This window comes from Meleagris gallopavo, chromosome 12, assembly GCF_000146605.3.
Source record: "Meleagris gallopavo isolate NT-WF06-2002-E0010 breed Aviagen turkey brand Nicholas breeding stock chromosome 12, Turkey_5.1, whole genome shotgun sequence".
NCBI lineage: Eukaryota > Metazoa > Chordata > Aves > Galliformes > Phasianidae > Meleagris > Meleagris gallopavo.
In genome coordinates, this window is record NC_015022.2 from 11712192 (window position 1) to 11723858 (window position 11667).

Genomic DNA, 11667 nt, shown 5'->3' on the forward strand with positions numbered 1-11667 from the left:
TTTAAAGTTGGCTGGAAATCCAGAGCTACAGATAAATATATCTGCTAATGGAAAGCAAATCTGCTCAAAAATCCTGCCATTCTTCCCAGCAGATAAGTACAACAGAACTTCAATTATGGAATCCATGTTTCCTTCATTATGTTTGGAGAGCACTTCATCTCTGCCACACTTTATATAAATTCATTATGCAGCATTACGCATTTCAAATAATAGCATTTTATCTGTTCAACGATTTCATGAATTTACTTTTATTAACTCCTTTTCAAATAAAAAGCAACAGCAAAATACCTATCCAATGTTTTTCAAAAAAGTGTGCAAGGACAAAGAAACCTCTGCCTAGATTACCATACCACAGAGCCCTGCTGTCTCTAAAGCTCCAGTACATGGAAACACTGCATTAATGTATATTAACATATTTCCATATAAATGAAAGCATGAGCATCTAAACAACCGATCAAACTATTTTCCGGAGAAAAAAAAAGTACTCGTAGCATTCTAACGCCGATAATTCACTTGTAGCATTCAAACTCACATTTCAGAATATAACCGGAGGTCATTTTGAAACACTCTGCTGACTCATTCATTAAAACAGATGGTAAAAACACCATAAATCTACCTGCAAAGTGTCCCTATCACTCAGAAACGCATTTTGGCATAAGTCATCAAGATTTTTCTTTTTAAGCAGTAATCATAAAAAAAATTCAAATCAACTGAGTGGCATTTTAAGAGTGAAAGTAATCTTGTATTTGTAATTGGGATGAGAAATTCTTGTACCTTCATTTTCCTCAAGCATAAAACAAAACTGACAACAAACCAAAAGAAGGGGAGGATTCATCTCCTCTTAAAAGTCTAGAAGTAAGAGATGATTGTTGAAGGTAACTTTATTGAGCAATAAAACAGAAATGAAGCACCATCCAATGTACGTACATGCATCCAGATTACACTGAGTAAACCTCTTTCCACAGGTGCCTGATTCCTCAGGCGGATGCCTGAGCCAGCACTGCAGAACCAGGTGCTACGTTGGATAAACAATAATCAGATAAATAAATAAATCAAAGGATTATGTTCCAGACCCACGTCCACGCAGATGTTAATGCTGATGCCCACAGAAGTGCTTCAGCAATGAATGTTAGGAAACAAACTGTTCTCTTTCTGAGACTGGATCTTCTCAAGTGGACTTTCCTCCTGCTAACAGAAATAACACAAACAGTGCCTACTGTACCCAAAATTAAAACAAGAGTGTAAAGGTATGTGTTCAGAAAGTAAAACAATGAAACACTGAATGTTCAAGAAAAATCATCAATAACTATCACGGCAGTACTCAGAAAAATCATCTAAAAGAAGTTTCTTAGAGTTGAATGAACATTGCTTTTCTTCTGAAAAATATACACAGTATTTTGTGTCTAAGTTAGAAAGTGACCTACAGCTCTGCCAAAGAACACAGAAACGCTATTAAAATAGAACTCACCAGAACACACTTCAGTGGATATTCTTCCAGTTGCAGAGCAGACAACCTACAAGGCCTCACCTCATCGCTGTCCTGCCCGGCACAGGACCTGGCTCTGCCCTGCTCCTCACATCTACCCCACGGAGCCCTGAGGAGCCATGCTAACCCAGAGACAGCATCAGTGTGCACTGTAAAAGCAGCATTAGTTCTTCTCTTTCTTTCAGAATTAAATTTACTGCTGAAAACGTCAAGCCTTGATATTACACTTTCCTCCAGTGCTGCACATATGTCACTCCAAAATTATTTATGGATTTTTTTTTTGTGGGGGAGAAAAAAAAATAAAAGGAAAGCATACATTAAAAATAAGCAGATAAAATGTTGGGATTCAGCCTCAGGAAACTCCAAGCTCATCTCAAACTGTCGTAGAGATATAGCTGTAGGGATCAGCATACACCTCGCACAGCAAAAGGCACAAAGCGGCTCGGTGCTGTGTGGGGACACCTTGCAAGCACATGCAAATCCCAACCACGAGCACCACTGGAGGGGATAACAGCTGGATCCATCCGGACCTTCCTCTTAAATTTGAGATTATTAAATCAAGGCTCATTTACTTAACTTAAGAAATTAAACCCAAACCTCAAGCCCCTGGCCGAGAGGAGCTGTGACCCACTTAGGGACTTGGGATCTCCGACATTAACTTTAAGGACCAGCTCCAGGCTGCTCTGACAGGTCAGATATCACTGGGCATGCTCTGCTCCTCACAGGGCTCTTCTATCTCCCAGTATTTAGTGTAATAAACAGGATTAAAGTATATGATTAAACCGATAAGATTCTACTTATATAAACACAAATGTAACAGATTTCCACCTGCTTATCCATAGAATGACTGAGGCACCAATTACCTCAAAGGAAATGTAGATCTAAGGCTAACTGCAGAATTACGCACATACCCTCTCCCCTTACTAGCAACATCCACAGACATTTTATATGTTCTGAGAAAACAGATTTCAGAACCTTCTTCAGATACTGTATTTTTCATACTCTGAAGTCATTCAGGAGTTCGATGCATGTCAGCAAAGAGGTTCTGATTGCAGTCAGTCAAAGAGAGGGATTTCTGCCTAGCACAGAGACATTTAAGAATAAACCAAATCGTATCTCTTTTGAATATGGCAACGAACATACGAAGCCATCACATAGCCAAGAAAATTTCACAGAAACACCTATGCTAAAACCTAACTATATATTTAGTCATTGCATTTGCATGTTAACCACAGAGATTATAAAATGAGAGATCTCTTTCAGAGACCATAAAAACTACAGTATTTACATTCTTTTTGATAACTCTGCTAAATACTGTTTTATTGCATTTCATTGCCAGAGTCTTTAAATAGATTCCAGATCAGAAAGATCTGCTGCACTGAGAGAATAAGCAGGAAAGCAAAAACATCCCCTTCTATGCTCTTTAACACAATTCTCACAGCAAATAAATCAGGAAATACAATAAATCCCACCTTTAGAGAAGGCTCTTTCAAAGATGCTATTTCTTCCCTGTGAGCAACACCTTCCTGGAGAGGGATTTTATCCGCATATAAGAAGTGTCAGAAACCTCTGGGAAGAAATGTAGCAGCATTGGTATTCTGCTCAGAAAATGTCATCACAGATCTGTTTACCTTAACTGTGGACCATGATTCAGCCAGTGACAACCGCCTTGCATACTGATCAATTTATTTGCAGCAAAATTACTAACATTTTCTACTTTAACCATTTAGGTTCTGGAACCAGTTACTTAGATAGGGAGAGCTTTTAGGATTAATGGATAAATCTTGCTTAATTTTACAATTTTCCCTCTAGCAAGATACTCTGTATTCTGAGGGGGGGAGGCCCCCCTCATAATCTTGAAGAAAAATTAGGGCACAGTGAGTTGTTATCAAAGAAATGCTCCTTTCTTAAGAATTTTAATGAGATTTCTCATCCTTCTGCATCACAGGTGAATACTAAGGGGAAAAACGATGCAGTTAAGCCAGTCATTTGAGGGGACCAGCGAATTAGCAGACATAATCAGAAACCAGAAACAAGAGATGCCCTAGCTAATGGTCAAAGACCGCCGTCTTTGCCATGACCCCGGAAAAGGCACTAACAGCTATCAGGGCAATGCAGCAAATCTATCAGACATCTAATATGTCCTATCAGTAGACTGGGAGAACAGCAGGTGAAGCCAGAGGGCTGAAATTGTTTGCGGTGCTTCTGCAACTCATTGCTGTGCCCACAGGACCCACTGGGGAAGTCCTGGCCTCTCAGTACAAAGCACCTCTTCTGCATGCTTTGCAGTCCAGCACCATGAGGATGTGCAAAAGGAGGCAAGATGCAAACAAAAAAATTAAAAGTAGACCCTGACCAGTAACATTTTGATCTACTACAGGGGAATTGCTCCCATCTAGTTTGGGGAAGAGAGGATGGTTACCTTCTTCATTCTTCCCACCTTCCTGGCAAACTGCCAGGACACCAATTCACCTTCTCACATATTCCCATGTATTTTTCCCTAGCTGTTTCTCCACGTCTCACTCATAATTCCTTGTTATCTCTTCTTGACCTATCCAATGTCTGTCTTAGATGAACTACTCCCCGTGCTCCATCTAATATGCTAGCAAATCCAACTTTGCTGACAAATCCTGCTAAACTTTCATACCTCCCCACCCACCCCCCAACAAATTAAAAGGGGCTGATGGAATTCCACATTTATTAAAACAAAAGAGACAGAAGCTTAGCTTACTTGAAGGGTCACAGTACAACTGCAGTCAACAGCAGTAGTATTGTTTGTGCTGTTTGAATCTGACCTCGCTGGTCTTAGGCCACTACATAAACAATAATGCACTGATAAAACAATTCATCACTTTATTCTGCCTTAATCTGCCCCAGTTTTATTGATATTATTTCAGTTGATATTAGTGACACATGGCAAATGTACTAATTAAATGATTCTGCATTACAAAAAAGTTAGGCTTCCCACACAATACATTATTTCAATTTAAAACGAACGGTGATCCTCCCTCCTCCTCTGACATTTGGTATTTGCCAAAAATAACTGCATAGTTATAAGTTGTATGCAAGAAACAGAAGGTAACATTCAAAGTTATTTTCTGTGATTTTTACTTACCGTGTCAAACCTAGCAAATACAACCCATGGCTCATTTTGTGTAGCAGAGCAGCCAAAGCTAACCCATTAGTAAACTCACAGTAACTGAAGAAGCATACGCCCAGCCTGGGCAAACAAAAAAGATGAAAAATAATTAAATGCTATGACCTTCCTTCAGTTTTCTCTGAGATAGATCACGCTCACTCCATTAATTCATCGTTTAACAAGTGTGTTTCATGTAGCTTGTTTTGGCTGGCTCTTGGTTAGAAATCCACATACAGGGCATTTTTTCTCCTTTTTAAAAGAAAATATTTGCTGTATGAAACACCAGGAGGTAAAGTGGAAGTGCAAGAGAAGCTGAAGCTATGCTGAAGCTGGGCACAACCACACTGAATTAGCAACCACCTGCACATGGTGCTGCCCCAGAAGATCCCACTGGTCAGTTAAAAGGGCTTGGTAAGATCCTGACATTTTGTTGCTCAGAAGGAAAGCAAAGAGCCAACAGAGTTGGTCTCAATTTGTTCCAGTGCAAGCAAAACAAACAAACAAACCCATCACCACCAAACAACTCACATCATCTCACCATTAGTACTAACACAACTCTAATTTTGACTAAATTCTGCTTCATTTGCCTTCACATTGCTGTCTTGTCTCCCCATACAACCATCCCTATTTCCTGCACTCTTCCAGGTGATCTCCCTTGCTGGATGTCCTCACAACTACACTCCTCAAACAAGGTTACTTTCACCAAGCCTTCCTGACTAGTCAGGATGCTCCAAGCTCCCTGCAACAGGAAGCTGTGAAAGTCAGGAGGCTATATGGATTTAGATCCTGCCCAAAACTGTGGAAAAGAAACCCGCTGAGTGCTATTAAATACAAACATCAGGGCTGGCTCAAGAAGCCTGTGAGTCACACATGGCTGGAGGGTGGGAATGTACCCAGGGGAGCCCCGTAGATGCTTGCCCTAAGTTTATTCTCTTTCAAGCACCTTCGTTGGCCAATGCTGGAAAAGGCATGCTGAGCCTGATGAACATTTTGCCAGGGACAGGACGGCCAGTTTTCACAGGATACACAATGTTTAAGCTTGCTTCTTCTACAAAGGTAAGAAATTGGCCAATTCCCACTATTGGTTTATTTCACAAATAATCAAATAAACTACTTGCCATAGTATGTCTTTACTCTTGATGACTAATTACTTGCTTTGTATTTGCTTTGTCATTGCTATTTTTCCTTCCCCAGTTTCTTCATCTTGGTTCATTGTCCTTTGGAAAATTATCTCATCGAACAGTTTATGAGATAATGTACTTTACTAAATTCCTATGTAATTGTTTCAGGAAAAATAAATAATAATAACAATGTGTGCAAAGAGAAACTATTGAGCAGTTACATGTTATCCTCTGATATTTCATTTTTATTCAATCAGCTTCAGATTACTTAAAAACTATTTCTCACCTAAGAGAAAGACTGGCTTCTTACTGTCTATCTAGCCATTTTTCTTCCAGCAAAAGTTGGTTTAGATTTTGAACTCAAATCAATTTAATTCATGTAGAAGCTCAACTTTGATTTGAAGAAACTGTTTTGAAATTAATACTCAAATAATTATAATGGTATAGGCAAGGAAACAGAATTTAAAGGAAAAGCATTTTACATGACTTCAGGGTCAACTTTACTTGATTCCTGTCCATATCATCTATTAAATCATCTAAAAGTCAGCCATCCAATTTCACGAGCATGCAAGGCAGTATTTATGCCTACAACTTCTGATTCAAGCTGAAAGAACTTTGACAAGATACGCCTTCAATATCGAGCAGAGATGTTCCTCATGAATGAATTAACGTGCAATCCTCTATAACATAAATATTCTTACAATGTGTTTTCATTATATAAAAACATGATAAGCATGGTCTAAGCTCACAGGTGCAAGTATTCACAATATTCATCCTAAATTTACAACTCTGAATGACTCTGAAGAACCAGAGCAAGACAGGAGTGGTACCTTGTGCCCGACCAGCCCGCGACAACAGAGCACAGCACGAGCACCCAGAGATGTCATTTCTGGTCATCAGCTCTCTTGGCCAAGTCATGGAGTACTGAGAAGGAAGACCATTGTGGATGTGAACAAAGTATTTCTGAGGAACTGTTTGACAATCCCACCATGAAAGATTTAAGTGACTGCTTCTGCTGCAGTAGTAGGACAGCTTGTGGTCCACAAGGCATGGACCAAGCTGGGCTCAATGACCTTTGGGCATTGAGGCCTTTGGGATGCAGCCCAGCCTACACAAACAACCAGTCTGGCAAGCGTGGAAAGCCTAGGAACAACGCAGTCCAACTAAAAAGACTAAAATGTAGACTGCTCTGATTTAAATTATTCTCTCTAAATTAGTTACTCATGTCCTTCAAATGCCTTTATTATTTACTACAAAGATTTTTCTGATGTGTGACTCAAAAGAGTATGTTAATTCTACATTTTATTCAGAACAACAACTCCTGTTAGCAAGCACTTAATTATCAGTATATTTACAGTGTCCTTGGGCACTGTTGGGTAATCAAAATTCTCTTGTTTTCATTAAACAATATTTTATTGATAGCACTAATGACTTCAGTTCTGCTTGATCAACAAGCAAACGATGCTCATTTGACGTTACGATAATTAACTGGTCTTCCAGGTATTTCCACATCCCAGTTTATTAGCAAGAAGAACATTTGTGTGAAATACCCTAAAAGGAACATTACAGTGCATCACAAAAAATGTTCTAAAAATAGTGTGGTTTCCCATTTCTCCTCTTCCTCGCAATTTCTAAGGCAATGTTTGCCTTCTAGAAGTAGAGGAAGAAAAAAAAAAAAAATCGCACAATTCCATTATAAAAACACAGCCTGAGCCCAGCATACTAAATATTAAAATTTATTTTACTCCTTACTGAACCTCCAAATAGGTAAAATATTAAAGATCCCTTCCAACCCAAACCATTCTATGATTCAATGAAAATGAGATTTTCTGACTGACACCTCCTATCTTTTTCCATCTTGAAATGGAAGAAGACAGCAGAGGACAGCCTTCAGAACATCTTCTCAAACTTCCATTTTCTGACATACCAACCTGCAGTAGCTACTCTTGTCTTTGAAGATTAGTTCCATAAAAGATAAATGTATTTGACAGTAAAAAAAAGTAAATTACAAATAAGGGTCTTAATGATTTTCCTGTTCTTCACTGCCCCAGGATCGTTAATTACACTGATTAGAACATTCTGCCTTTTAGGCAACTTTAAGCATTATATCTTTCATGTCTGCAAACAGCAACAACAAAAAAAGCCAAAAACAATAGAAGCCTACAGGCTTCAGAAAACTCAACTGAAGCTGCGTTTGCAATTTTTGCTTCACATTGTGGACTTTTTCATTCCCACACATTTGCTCCAAACACAACACTCCAACAATATGGCGTAAGGGAAATCTTGATAGGCATACAATCAGTACAAAACACTGCTATGTTTGGCTGCAGAAGATTCCTTGGTGTCTCTTTACTTTTACTATATACCCAAGAATTTGTCATGAATTTGAACACTTGTATCTGCTTAACTTCTTCACAGAGCTATTTCCTGAACAGTTTTCATAATACTGAATCTTATACTTTCCTTTAGTCAGAATTACCAATTTTAAAATAAGAGAGACAATTAATTATGTTTCCAGATAAGCTCTGCTTCGGGAAGCAACTGGCTCTGAAGTCCATGCCCTTACTGCTTTTTCACCATTACAAAATACAAAAATTAACTGGATGTTCAACCAGTAAACTACTACACAAATGAAAATACATAATAGTAAAACTCCCCCCCCATGTCCTCTTATTTATATCAAACATGATTTGACATCCATTACAAGCCACTTGTTCCCAAAAGCATACAGACAGTTCTGTGGATACATCAAACACGGAACTGAAGAATGACACTGAAAAAAATCTCACTACAAACAAACTGGATGTTTGTCAAAAAACAAGCTGAGTATTTGTCTACAAATATTGATCAAACTAAATTTTAACTTCCATATTTGCTGACTGAAGAGCAGCACAGACAAGTACAAAGGACATATACAATTACTCTGAATGCCAAGCTTGGCAGTCACGTTCCAGCTGCAACAGGAGCTCTGCAGAAGAAAGCAAACAACTGCTAGCAACCCAATGCTTCTACCAAAAACAAAAAACAACAAAAAACCCCCACATATAGCTTATCATTACATCGCAACATCAGGAAGAATCATGATTTGATTTCTGAAAGCATATTTACTTCCAGAGAAAGCTTATTAACTTGATTTAAAGACTATTATAAGTTAACCTACTAACCACGTATCCTTCCTATCATGCATTTTCTATTTTTTAAATTCAGCTCCCAAGCAAACACCAAACACTTGAAAAACGACGCATAATTTTCACAGTGAAACTATTTTTCACATGGTTTTATATTTTTGTGCTCACGAGCCAATCAATATTTTGCTCTCAATCTTAAATGAAATTGTATCTGGCTGAGAACAAACCAATATGTTTTCAAAGGCAGACTAACTGATCATCAGTTAAGAGAGCAAGAAATAAACTGTAAAGCCTATATTAAGATTGTACAGCCAGGTGGATCACTGCTAGTTTAGCAATGTCATGCCTATGCTTGTACGTCAACGCTCATGCTATACTTTTCTAAGACACTAAACAAAAACTATCCCAACACTATACCCACTGCATACTAAAAACACAAATTGATAATTATTTATATGCTTAGAATAAACAATACCTGCCATTTCTAACACAAATTGATAATTATTTATGTGCTTAGAATAAATAATATACCTGCCATTTCCTGCTTTCTATGCAGGAAATCACCACCATGATGACTCAGAGGGTAACCTGCCCTCAGCACTTCAGCTGCTAATGGTTACCAAACCATTAGAGGTTTGCTGGCCAAACCCAGCCCTACACTGGGCACTGGTGCAGCAGAGGTGGGCACAGTCAGACTTCTTCCATCCATACACACACACACACGCACACACATGCGCACACACTGCTTTTTATCTCCTTTCATCCCAAAAGGAGAAAAATTCTTTGCTTGACCAACATAAACGTGGTTGCAGTAAAAGTCTGTTAATAACTACAGGGAGAGAAAAAGAACATTCCCTACTTGATGCAGGATGGGCACTCCATCCTCTTACACAAATACGTTATTTTATAATGACCTTGTAATGCAATGAAGAAAGCACCCCAGAACGCACAGTCCTATACGCAGGACAGGCAAATGGTACCCAGGAGAACAGGAAAAAATCAGATGGCTAGGCAGGCACAGGGATGTCATAGGACTTGTCAGAGGCTGAGCAGGAAAGCTGGAATAGATCTGACCCCTGCCTAGAGCTTGTAGACATGTCTGCGTTCTCTCGGTCAGCTCTCAGACAGGAGGCAGCCAGCCAGCAATAAAACTGAAAAATGCAGGCAGCTTGTAACAGCCAAGAATTTCCCTGTACAGAGAGAATTTATTGGCCTCTGAAATTCTTATTCATAATTACCACAGACATCTTAAATTGAACAAGGATGAAAGAACATTTGGTCCTGAAGACCATCCTGAAAAACCAATCCCATCAGGCGGAGATGCAGAGCTGAACACTGAGATGCTATTGACCTCCAAGCATCCCATCCCAAGACAGAGCCATCACTCTGCACATCCCAAAACACTTCCCACAGGCACGACCCTCCCAGGGTAAGGCAAGGACTGGTATTCTGCATGCACCTTATTCTATTATGCCAAAGGCAGGAGAGGTTTTGCACTTTATCAGTAGATGAGGCAGAACCAATTCCTTAATGACATATCAACCTTTTCATCACAGTCATCAGATAACACTTTGGAGAAGGAATTAAAAAAAAAAAAAGGCACTTGCCAGCTCTGAGAGCAATGAATAGTTTTCCTCAAGCAAAACATAATTCAGCATGAACTTCATGTAAATGTTCTTTCCACCCACAGATCTCCAACTGATTCTATCCAACCAAAATGCCAACAGTAAAACCATCTATCTACTTTCTAATCTAATTGGATTAGAATTACCACAGAATTAAGGTTTTCTTTTACAGCTGCCTAACCTCAAAAATTACTTGAGTATTTACATGGCCTCCTTTTAAAAAACATGCATGGAAATCGAAGTGAGAAATACAAGTCAACAACAGGGAAAGCTTTAGAGAAAGCTAGTTTGTATGTTTAGAGTATATGACAGCTTGAATGTCTACCTCAAGGCCGTAGGAACTTTGTAAAAGAAATTCAGATTGGCACCTTTCGCTACGATGTTAAAATCCTAAGCCTCCATTCCATTTCCAGTTCAGAACCGAAGGCTCAAGTGGCTGAAGGAAGATAGCATTAAAAGAAAAAAAAAGAATTAGAATTAAGTCTTGAGTCAGCAAACACCTTGGAAATTTCTGATGCTTGCTTGTTTGTTGAATGAAAGGCGAACAAAATATATTTAATCTACCACTACATCTCAGAGAGCACAGCTTCACAGCAAGTACAAAACCACTCAATCTCATTTAGAAAAAATAAAAGCAAAAACTGCTCTCATTCAAGAACCAGCTCTCAAGCTTGATTAACTTACAAGAGCAACAAAAGACTCCTATAAAACTGCATAACTCACAATGCCATCAGCTACAACAAAGGAAGAAAATCCCCTCTTGCAGTTTTATTCTTTAACAGGAGACTTTTGGAGACTATTATATTCATATAAGACCTTCTTAATGCTTCAGCCCACTGCTTTCTATGCAGAAAATCACCACCATGATGACTCAGGGTAACCTGCCCTCAGCACCTCAACTGCTAATGGTTACTGTCAGAGGTAGCCAAACCCAGCCCTAGACGGGCATTGGTGCAGTGGAGGTGGACACAGCCAGACCTCTTCCATCCAAACTGTGCCTCACAGTCAATACAGGCTGAAGAACACAGCTGAAGAATAATTATTTGGACTGCAGTCCACCTTTTGACTGTGCCCACATATTCCAGTCTTCATAAAAGAGCTTGAAAATGCTCCTGTATTTTTTTCAGTGATGGCTCATTTACTTTAAATCCAACAATGAAAATGCACA

General features: G+C 39.0%; 1 protein-coding gene across 4 annotated transcripts in view; it reads right to left on the reverse strand.

Annotated features, from left to right (window-relative positions):
* Positions 1-3094, reverse strand: part of ARNT2 (aryl hydrocarbon receptor nuclear translocator 2) — a 77997-nt gene extending 74903 nt beyond the window's left edge. For 2 of the 4 annotated variants that reach the window (XM_010717467.3, XM_019619491.2), the window contains exon 1: positions 2959-3094. The gene's annotated coding sequence lies outside the window, so the exon portion shown is untranslated. Of the gene's footprint in view, positions 1-1468; positions 1592-2958 lie in introns of those variants that run through there. The other 2 variants (XM_010717466.3, XM_019619492.2) reach the window with 2 other exon arrangements.
* Between the last annotated feature and the right edge of the window lie 8573 nt (positions 3095-11667).